At 44.4% G+C, this 12246-nt stretch overlaps 1 pseudogene; it reads right to left on the bottom strand.

Moving 5' to 3' along the window:
- Positions 1-630: 630 nt before the first annotated feature.
- Positions 631-1509, bottom strand: LOC125554494 (annotated as a pseudogene).
- Between the last annotated feature and the right edge of the window lie 10737 nt (positions 1510-12246).

The raw sequence follows: 12246 nt of genomic DNA, 5'->3' as shown, positions 1-12246 counted from the left end.
GCAAGCTTGCTTATGATTTTTTCCAGGGTAAAAGACTTCATATAGCAGAAGATGGCCATCGGAGGACTGCCAGGGGGCCCACGAGGCAGGGGGCGCGCCCAGGGGGGTAGGGCGCGCCCCCCACCCTCGTGGATGGTGGGTGGCCCCCCTCTAGTAATTTCTTCGCTCAATATTTTTTATTAATTCCAAAAATGACTTCCGTGGAGTTTCAGGACTTTTGGAGTTGTGCAGAATAGGTCTCTAATATTTGCTCATTTTCCAGCCCCCGTTGCCGGCATTCTCCCTCTTCATGTAAACCTTGTAAAATAAGAGAGAAAAGGCATAAGTTTTGTGCCATAATGTGTAATAACAGTCCATAATGCAATAAATATCGATATAAAAGCATGATGCAAAATTGACGTATCGCGTCCCCACCGTTCACCACAAGTGAAGCACAAGCCCTTGGTGCGGCAGTAGGCCCGCAGCGCCATCAGCTTGTCACCGTTGGCCGATGGTCGGGGAGTGTCCAAGGTGCGGCGATCGTCTTGGCGCATCACGCTCTGAGCACCGTCGACCTTCGTTGGCGGGGCAGGCAGCGGCAACGCCGTGCGAGGAATCGCCCGTCCCACCCATCGTTGTGGAGAAAGGTGCCTAAGGACGTCGTTCGTCCCGCCGGAATGTGTCCACCACCTCTTCATGTAAACAAGCAAGATCCACAACAGTGTCCAAATTTTGTGGGCGATGAAGAACAATAGCGGCACGAATATCACGTTGTAACCCCTCCATAAACTGGGTAACAAAAAATGCAGGATCCCACGAAGTGTGGTGAGCTAACAGGTTATGCATAATTTGTGTAAATTGCTCCGCATATTCTGTGATTGTGCCTGTTTGCTTCAGCCTGTTAAACTGCCTAAGGAGATTCTGAAATTCTTCTCTACCAAACTGTGTATATATGGCAGTGGCAAACTCTGCCCAATCCTGATAGTGCAAGTGTGCTTGAGACGATTGCAACCAGGTAAGAGCTCCATCTATGAAATATATGGCAGCACAACTAACCCAAGTGTCTGGACTAAGCGTGCACACCCGGAAATATGCCTCACATTTGAGGTGCCATGCTCTGGGGTTAGTCCCGTCAAACAGGGGAAAATCGAACCGCGGTGGTCATGGCATGCGCAGGTACCCACGGTCCCCGGAAAACGACTGCTCGCCGTGATGATAGAAGTCGGACGTACCAGTGGCCGGAGGTAATCGAGGGGTGCGGATCTCCCCTAATGATTTCCCCCGAAGATCAGTGAAATCGCCGTGTCCATCGGTCCCATGACCAGTGTCACCATGAGCTGAAGTGTCGACGGCGTGCGGTTGAGGCGCGTCGGTCACCGGTGGCGGAAATCGGGGCCGCAATCCGTCCACGAGTTGGGGAAGCAGCGGCGGAACCTCGCTGAGCCGCAGGGGAGGGGGTGGTGGAGCGGTCGCCGCGGCCTTGTCCGCTAGCGATGTGGTAGTGGCCTTGTCGATCAGGCTCAAATGCATAAGCCTTGCATAGTGCTTGCCAAGTTTTGCATTCAAAATGGCTGTATGTGTCTCCATTATATAATTTGACGTTGAAAGTATACACATGCTCCGTCTTCAAGTAAACTCTATTTACCTCCATATCATCTATAGCACTAAAACCTATCTTATCCAAGACAAAAATTCTTGCATGGCAGGGGATGCGCTAGTAGAATAGTGAAAATTTAAAATTATAAGTTGAAGCAAATGAAGCATAAGTTTTGCATTCAAATAATAATTGACAAAGTGACTTACTGTATCAACTTCGAATGTCTCATCCAGCTTGATGCTGAAGCGCCTACCATCAACAAGGAAATTTTGGTCACACAGGCCGCGCTGGTCTTCACAGTGTTCGCACATAATGAAATCTTTTTCGTCGTCAGATGACATTTCCTACATTCATATAGGTGAAACATTAAACACCTATATCTAGCCAAATATATATTCATCTAACATTTGACATTAATATATCTAACTATATTCATCTCTAACAATTGACATTACTATATATTTAACTTTTCTATCAAATTCATCTAACATTCGACATTAATGTAACATTTATATAAACTAAAAATATATAAAAAATTAAATAAACAGAAAAACTCATTAACAAATAATATTTTAATTAGATCATCAAATCTCAGATACCTAAATTTTCTTACTAAAAATAAACTAGTTATATTAATTATTCAACTAGTTCAAATCTCATATACCTAAATAAACTAGTTCGACAATTTTTTTACTAAAAATAAACTAGTTATATTAATTATTCAACTAGTTCAAATCTCATATACCTAATTAATATCTAGCTATATTCATCTCTAACAATTGACATTAATATATATTTAACTTTTCTATCTAATTCATCTAACATTTGACATTAATCTAATATTCGATCATCTAATTAACTTTTCTAAAAAACAGAAAACAGAAAATGTGTGTGTGTGTATGTGTGTGTGTATATATGTAAAAAAAATGTGTGTGTGTGTATGTGTGTGTATGTGTGTGTATGTGTGTGTGTATACTGCAGTGCCGCCCCGTACGCCGCCGCCCCGTACGTACGAGCGGGGACGCCGGCGTACGGGGCGGGGGCGGCGGCGTACGTACGGGCCGGTGCGCTTGGCGCGGGTGCGAGAGAGACATACGGCCGCGGCGATGACGACGGACGGCGGCGGCGTTCGGGGCGGCAGCGCGAGACGACGACGACGACGACGGGCGGCGGCGGGGACAGCGACGATGACGACGGACGACGGGCGACGGGCGGCGACGACGGGATCGAGCGGCGCGCGCGGCGATGTCTCGCGAGAGGTTGGAGACGAAGTGGGGAGATGAAACTGAAATTTTCGTAAGTGCTATATATATAGGATGGGCCTTTAGTACCGGTTCGTGGCTCCAACCGATACTAAAGGCCTATTTTCGCCAAGCCAAGCGGCGGGAAACGAAGGCTTTTAGTACCGGTTGGAGCCACCAACCGGTACTAAAGGGGGGGCCTTTAGTACCGGTTGGAGCCACCAACCGGTACTAAAGGCCTTGCGCTGCCACCCCAAAGTTTAGTCCCACCTCGCCTGGCGAAGGGCAGCCGCACTGGATTATAAACCCAGCCGCGGCTACCTCTTCTATTTATATAGTTTTTTCTTTTCTGCATTATTTATTTTCTTCTATTTATTTTTGAGTAATTTTTTTGTATAGTTTTTTTATTTTCTGCATTATTTATTTTCTTCTATTTATTTTCTTCTGGAAATTGAATGTTGCATACTGAACAATTAGGTAAATGACCGAAAACAACAAATGATGTCAGAACATGTTGGAAATTGATGACATCGCTTTAAGTGCTGGATACTGAACACAAAAAAAGTACGGAGTTCAAATAAGTTTAAAAAACATTGAAGTGGCCATGTAACAGATGAAGTGCGTCCAGTTTTTGCCGTGACCGACATCGATTCCTCACTCCGAGTCTAAGTACTTATAGGCTGAAAGGACCATAACCGACGAACATGAGGGAATCTTGTGTAGAGGTGGTTCATGCCATTGTTTTGGTACTTACTAGGGACCACCCTAACAAAACCAAGCAAAGAGTTGCACATTAGTACCCACTCCGGACTCCGAAACCCTGATACTCGGAAAGAGTTTGTCCAGTTTGTACACGAAGTGCGTCCAGTTTTTGCCGTGACCCTCTCTACTCTTTCGCGCATGCTATGCGGGTGATATGATGATACCATGCCAAGTTTCAACATTTTCAGGATTCATTTTGTAGTGATTTTCAATTTCACGGTCATTTAGCTCTCTAAACAATTAGGTAAATGACCGAAAAACAACAAATGATGTCAGAACATGTTGGAAATTGATGACGTCGCTTTAAATGCTGCATACTGAACACAAAAGAAGTCCGGAGTTTAAATAAGTTACTAAAAATAAAAAAAGAGGTGCAATGCTGGTTAATTTGCTTCAAGCCATTCGGAATAGTGTAGACTGCACTGCACATAGCTCAGTGCAATCTATGTTATTCCACAAGACTTGAAGCTAATCAACATGTAGGTGAGCATTGCAACTCTTCGTCATTGTCTGTGCACTCACGGCTTATAAACCGCTCATACTGCCTCTCTCTTGGCGAGGTGGGACTAAAAACAGCTTGCCATAACCTCATTAGTGTCGGTTCGTGGTACGAACCGGCACTAAATGGTGATGGTGGGGCCATAGCCTGACCGCAGGCTGACACAGCCTCTTTAGTACCGGTTCGTGGCATGAACCGGTACTAAAGGTTCGCCACGAACCGGTACTATTGATCGCCGCCACGAACCGGCACTAATGTACACATTAGTGCCGGCTCTAATTCAAACCGGCACTAATGTGCTTCACGTTTGACCCTTTTTCTACTAGTGTGCCTCTTTCCCTAAGAAAACAAACGGCATGACAACTACAATACTTGGTGGACAACTTGGCTAATCGTCTGCCAAAATGGAAGTCCGCGCTAATGCCAAAGAGCAGGAGGTTGATCCTGGTGCAGTCAGTTTTGTGTGCTATGCCAATCCATGCGATGATGGTACTAGACCTGCCGATGAAGACTATTGCGGCCATGAACAAAGTATGTAGGGGATTTCTGTGGTGCAAGAGGGCCGAGGCAAATGGAGGTAATTGCGCGGTGGCCTGGGAAGCGGTGTGTGCCCCTAAGTGGGGAGGAGGTCTGGGGATCCCTAACTTACACTGGTTGAATGTAGCGGCCGTGGCTGAAACGGGTGGATGGTAACAGACCGTGGAGCGAATTCACTATAAAAGTGCCTAAGGAGTCCATGCAGCTGTTCCGGGACGCAACTAGAGTCGAGGCTAGAGATGGGAGGACTACCTTGTTCTGGGAGGATAGATGGCTGTATGGCATGAGGGTGCAGGAGCTGGCACCAGCAGTGTACCAAAGGATCCCACCAAGAATCAGGCGAGGAGCAGTGGTGGGTCAGGTCGCAGCTAGTGGAGATTGGGCACGGCATGTCGGGCCGGACATGGATGAAACCACGATGCGGCAGTTCCTGGAACTATGGTCGGGAGTAGAAGCTTGGGAGCCGCGTGTTGAGGAGCAGGACGCGGTCTCTTAGTCATGGGAGGTGCATGGCCAGTTCACCGCGAGATCATCATATGCGAGCAGGTTTTGGGGACGTGAGGTGGTGCCGACATCGAAGCTGACTTGGAAATCTCGGGCACCGTTGGAATGTCGCTTCTTTGCGTGGTTGGCCCTCAAAAATCAGTGTTGGACCTCGGACCGGCTAGCAAGGAGGGGTTTGCCGCACCAAGACATGTGCCTATTTTGTGATCAAGAAGAAGAAACGATAAACCACATTTTTCTCACGTGCGTGTTCGCCAGAATGACTTGGACGCTCATAGGAGAGGCTCTTGGAAGAGCAGACTGGAAACCATGCCAGGAGGACACCCTTGGGGAATGGCTTTGCAGCAGAAGCACGGATGGCGAAACGAGGATCAAGGACTTACATACCGTGATGCTACTTGTATTGTGGGAGCTTTGGAAGCATCGCAATGCCATTGTTTTCGACGGTGATTCCCCATCGATCGAGAGGCTCATCTAGAAGGTGAAGTCTGAGGCCAAAATGTGGGCTACGGCAGGGCTAATCAAGAGGGATTTGGAGAGTTTCCATGGTAGATTGTATAGGTGGGCTATGAGGGAGGAGTGAGATACTTGTATGTAAGTGGAGTGGGTGCGTGCTAAAAGCCGCATAGATGTAAATGTAACCTATGGTGGAGGCTTTTTTTGCCTTTCCTCTTTAATATATGATATGCACACTCGTGCATATTCGAAAGGAATGGGCTGGCCAGCTGCGAACGCGGTCTGGCCGTCAACCCGGGTGATAGTTTGTAAGAGTTGATCTTGGGATATAATTCATCCTTTGTTTCCAAAAGTGCAATACACCCTTGTGATCTTGGATTGCATTTCTGGCTGGATTCACTTGTATGTAGAGTTGCTCTGTTCAGAGTTTCAGATACCTCATGACTGAGCCTAACCACCTTATACAATTAGGTTGTAGGTAGGGTGTCAGTATGGTTATTGACCGTTTTCATCACCATTCCATGCTCTGGGAAGTAAGTAGTCACAACTCACAGGCACCTTCTTCAGATCCCATAGTTCCATAAGGTAAACGCACAGCTACGCAACCCTGCAAAGGTGTTGCACTTTGTGCTCTGTGTCATACATATGAGCCATTGTGGCTACTTGCTTATTCCTTATTTTTTTTGACCAAATAGTGGATTCAACCATACTATCACATCCCAGTATATGTTTTCCTGTTGTACTTTTTTCTTATTAAATTTTGGCTTCAAACTTGTGTGCAGTGTTTTTTGTTTACTTGAAGTCGTAAGTAAACATAATGAAGGAAATATGCCCTGGAGGCAATAATAAAGTTATTATTTATTTCCTTATTTCATGATAAATGTTTATTATTCATGCTAGAATTGTATTAACCAGAACATAATACATCTGTGAATACATAGACAAACAGAGTGTCACTAGTATGCCTCTAGTTGACTAGCTCGTTAATCAAAGATGGTTATGTTTCCTAACCATGGACAAAGAGTTGTTATTTGATTAACGGGATCACATCATTAGATGAATGATCTGATTGACATGACCCATTCCATTAGCTTAGCACCCGATCGTTTAGTATGTTGCTATTGCTTTCTTCATGACTTATACATGTTCCTATGACTATGAGATTATGCAACTCCCGTTTGCCGGAGGAACACTTTGTGTGCTACCAAACGTCACAACGTAACTGGGTGATTATAAAGGAGCTCTACAGGTGTCTCCAAAGGTACATGTTGGGTTGGCGTATTTCGAGATTAGGATTTGTCACTCCGATTGTCGGAGAGGTATCTCTGGGCCCTCTCGGTAATGCACATCACATAAGCCTTGCAAGCATTGCAACTATTGAGTTAGTTGTGAGATGATGTATTATGGAATGAGTAAAGAGACTTGCCAGTAACGAGATTGAACTAGGTATTGAGATACCGACGATCGAATCTCGGGCAAGTAACATACCGATGACAAAGGGAACAACGTATGTTGTTATGCGGTCTGACCGATAAAGATCTTCGTAGAATATGTAGGAGCCAATATGAGCATCCTGGTTCCGCTATTGGTTATTGACCGGAGACATGTCTCGGTCATGTCTACATTTTTCTCGAACCGTAGGGTCCGCACGCTTAAGGTTTCGATGATAGTTATATTATGAGTTTATGAGTTTTGATGTACCGAAGGAGTTCGGAGTCCCGGATAGGATCGGGGACATGACGAGGAGTCTCGAAATGGTCGAGGCGTAAAGATCGATATATTGGACGACTATATTCGGACATGGGAAAGGTTCCGAGTGATTCGGGTATTTTTCGGAGTACCGGAGAGTTACGGGAATTCGCCGGGGAGTATATGGGCCTTATTGGGCCATACGGGAATAGAGGAGAGAGGCCAAAAGGAAGGAGGCCTGCGCCCCCCCTCTGGTCCGAATTGGACAAGGGGCGCAGCCCCCTTTTCCTTCTTCCTCTCCCCCTCTTTCCCCTTCTCCTACTCCAACAAGGAAGGAGGGAGTCCTACTCCCGGTGGGAGTAGGACTCCCCTTGGCACGCCCCCTCCTAGGCCGGCCGCCCCCTCCCCCTTGCTCCTTTATATACGGGGGCAGGGGGGCACCTCTAGACACACAAGTTGATCTTCGTGACGTTCCTTAGCCATGTGCGGTGCCCCCCTCCACCATATTCCACCTCGGTCATATTGTAGCGGTGCTTAGGCGAAGCCCTGCGACAGTAGAACATCAAGATCGTCACCACGCCGTCGTGCTGACGGAACTCCTCCCCGACGCTTTGCTGGATCGGAGCCCAGGGATCGTCATCGAGCTGAACGTGTGCCAAGAACTCGGAGGTGCCGGAGTAACGGTGCTTGGATCGGTTGGATTGGGAAGACGTATGACTACTTCCTCTACGTTGTGTCAACGCTTCCGCTTTGGTCTATGAGGGTACATAGACAACACTCTCCCCTCTCGTTGCTATGCGTCACCATGATCTTGCGTGTGCGTAGGAATTTTTTTGAAATTACTACGTTCCCCAACAGTGGCATCTGAGCCTAGGTTTTATGTGTTGATGTTATATGCACGAGTAGAACACAAGTGAGTTGTGGGCGATATAAGTCATACTACTTACCAGCATGTCATACTTTGGTTCGGCGGTATTGTTGGATGAAGCGGCCTGGACCGACATTACGCATACGCTTACGCGAGACTGGTTCTACCGACGTGCTTTGCACACAGGTGGCTGGCGGGTGTCAGTTTCTCCAACTTTAGTTGAACCGAGTGTGGCTACGCCTGGTCCTTGCGAAGGTTAAAACAGCACCAACTTGACAAACTATCGTTGTGGTTTTGATGCATAGGTAAGATTGGTTCTTGCTTAAGCCCGTAGCAGCCACGTAAAACTTGCAACAAACAAAGTAGAGGACGTCTAACTTGTTTTTGCAGGGCATATTGTGATGTGATATGGTCAAGACATGATGCTAAATTTTATTGTATGAGATGATCATGTTTTGTAACCGAGTTATCGGCAACTGGCAGGAGCCATATGGTTGTCGCTTTATTGTATGCAATGCAATCGCCCTGTAATGCTTTACTTTATCACTAAGCGGTAGCGATAGTCGTAGAAGCATAAGATTGGCGAGACGACAACGATGCTGTGATGGAGATCAAGGTGTCGCGCCGGTGACGATGGTGATCATGACGATGCTTCGGAGATGGAGATCACAAGCACAAGATGATGATGGCCATATCATATCACTTATATTGATTGCATGTGATGTTTATCTTTTATGCATCTTATCTTGCTTTGATTGACGGTAGCATTATAAGATGATCTCTCACTAAATTTCAAGATAAAAGTGTTCTCCCTAAGTATGCACCATTGCCAAAGTTCGTCGTGCCCAGACACCACATGATGATCGGGTGTGATAAGCTCTACGTCCATCTACAACGGGTGCAAGCCAGTTTTGCACACGCAGAATACTCAGGTTAAACTTGATGAGCCTAACATATGAAGATATGGCCTCGGAACACTGAGACCAAAAGGTCGAGCGTGAATCATATAGTAGATATGATCAACATAGTGATGTTCACCATTGAAAACTACTCCATTTCACGTGATGATCGGTTATGGTTTAGTTGATTTGGATCACGTGATCACTTAGAGGATTAGAGGGATGTCTATCTAAGTGGGAATTCTGAAGTAATATGATTAATTGAACTTAAATTTATCATGAACTTAGTCCTGGTAGTATTTTGCAAATTATGTTGTAGATCAATAGCTCGCATTGTTGCTTCCCTGTGTTTATTTTCATATGTTCCTAGAGAAAATTATGTTGAAAGATGTTAGTAGCAATGATGCGGATTGGATCCGTGATCTGAGGTTTATCCTCATTGCTGCACAGAAGAATTATGTCCTTGATGCACCGCTAGGTGACAGACCTATTGCAGGAGCAGATGCAGACGTTATGAACGTTTGGCTAGCTCAATATGATGACTACTTGATAGTTTAGTGCACCATGCTTAACGGCTTAGAATCGGGACTTCAAAAACGTTTTGAACGTCATGGACCATATGAGATGTTCCAGGAGTTGAAGTTAATATTTCAAGCAAATACCCGAGTTGAGAGATATGAAGTCTCCAACAAGTTCTATAGCTAAAAGATGGAGGAAAATCGCTCATCTAGTGAGCATGTGCTCAGATTGTCTGGGTACTACAATCGCTTGAATCAAGTGGGAGTTAATCTTCCAGATAAAATAGTGATTGACAGAATTCTCTAGTCACCATCACCAAGTTAGTAGAACTTCGTGATGAACTATAATATGAAAGGGATAACGGAAACGATTCCCAAGCTCTTCATGATTCTAAAATCGATGAAGGTAGAAATCAAGAAAAACATCAAGTGTTGATGATAGACAAGACCACTAGTTTCAAGAAAAGGGCAAAAGGAAGAAGGGGAACTTCAAGAAGAATGGCAAGCAAGTTGCTGCTCAAGTGAAGAAACCCAAGTCTGGTCCTAAGCCTGAGACTAAGTACTTCTAATGCAAAGGGACTGGTCACTGGAAGCGGAACTACCCCAAGTGATTGGCGGATAAGAAGGATGGCAAAGTGAACATAAGTATATTTGATATACATGTTATTGATGTGTACTTTACTAGTGTTTATAGCAACCCCTCAGTATTTGATACTAGTTCAGTTGCTAAGATTAGTAACTCGAAACGGGAGTTGCAGAATAAACAGAGACTAGTTAAGGGTGAAGTGACGATGTGTGTTGGAAGTGGTTCCAAGATTGATAGGATCATCATCGACCAACCCACTGAAATGCAAATAGGGATCAGAAATGTGGTCAATATCACGAAGAATAATGAAAGACCGTCTATACCCATATACAAATGGATGTTTTCATAAGGAAGCCATCGAAGGCTTTCCACAAATTGAGATTTGGCCGTAGAAGGATCGAATTGTATCCGAGGAACAGGGGGATACAAAAAAGTAATAAGAGAAACGCACAGACCAATCAATCGTATCGGTCTTATTGAAGAATTTGGAATGAAAAGAGGAGTAATGCTTCCTAGCACGGGACAGAGAATAGGACCACTTAGATCGAAATAGCATTCACAGAAATGTTCTAACATAGAGTAGAATTGAACATTGAAAAGATTAGTTGACAGCAGTCCCACACTCCCTATACTTTCGGGATTAGTGTTGAACCTAAATAAGTGTTATTTGGTGTTTGCGTTGAGCATGAATATGATTTGATCATGTTTATTGTAATACGGTTATTCATTTAAGCAAGAGAATAAATTGTTGTTCTGTTTACATGAATAAAACCTTATATGGTTACACACCCAATGAAAATGGTTCATTGGATCTCGATCGTAGTGATACACATATTCATAATATTGAAACCAAAAGATGCAAAGTTAATAATGATAGTGCAACTTATTTGTGGCACTGCCGTTTAGGTCATATTGGTGTAAAGCGCATGAAGAAACTCCATGCTGATGGGATTTTGGAATCACTTGATTATGAATCACTTGATGCTTGCGAACCATGTCTCTTGGGCAAGATGACTAAAACGTCGTTCTCCAGAACAATGGAGCAAGCAACAGATTTGTTGAAAATCATACATACTGATGTATGTGGTCCGATGAATATTAAGGCTTGCAGTAGGTATCATTATTTTCTGACCTTCACAGATGATTTGAGCAGATATGGGTATATCTACTTAATGAAATAGAAGTCTGAAACAATTGAAAAGTTCATATAATTTCAGAGTGAAGTGGAAAATCATCGTAACAAGAAAATAAAGTTTCTACGATCTGATCGTGGAGAAGAGTATTTGAGTTACGAGTTTGGTCTTCAGTTAAAACAATGTGAAATAGTTTCACTACTCACGCCACCTGGAACACCACAGTGTAATTGGTGTGTCCGAATGTCATAACCGTACTTTATTGGATATAGTGCAATCTATGATGTTTCTTACCGATTTACCAATATTGTTTTGGGGTTATGCATTAAAGACAGCTGCATTCACATTTAAAAGGGCACCATCTAAGTCCGTTGAGACGACACAATCTGAACTATGGTTTGGCAAGAAACCAAAGTTGTCGTTTCTTAAAGTTTGGGATTGTGATGCTTATATGAAAAAGTTTCATCCTAATAAGCTCAAACCCAAATCGGAGAAATGTGTCTTCATAGGATACCCAAAGGAGACAGTTGGGTACACCTTCTATCACAGATCCGAAGGCAAGACATTCGTTGCTGAGAATGGATACTTTCTAGAGAAGAAGTTTCTCTCAAAAGAAGTGAGTGGGAGGAAAGTAGAACTTGATAAGGTAATTGTACCTTCTCCCTTATTTGGAATGTAGTTCATCACAGAAATCTGTTCCTGTGACTACTACACCAATTAGTGAGGAAGCTAATGATGATGATCATGTAACTTCAGATCAAGTTACTACCGAATCTCGTAGATAAACCAGAGTGAGATCCGCACCAGAGTGGTACGGTAATCCTGTTCTGGAAGTTATGTTACTAGACCATGACGAACATACGAACTATGAGGAAGCGATGATGAGCCCAGATTCCGCGAAATGGTTTGAGGCCATGAAATCTGAGATATGGTCCATGTATGAGAACAAAGTATGGACTTTGATGGATTTGCCCGATG

The sequence above is a fragment of the Triticum urartu genome, chromosome 4 (genome assembly GCF_003073215.2).
Source record: "Triticum urartu cultivar G1812 chromosome 4, Tu2.1, whole genome shotgun sequence".
Lineage (NCBI taxonomy): Eukaryota > Viridiplantae > Streptophyta > Magnoliopsida > Poales > Poaceae > Triticum > Triticum urartu.
The sequence above is the reverse complement of the archived record's forward strand: the minus strand, read 5'-3'. Positions and strand labels throughout refer to the sequence as shown.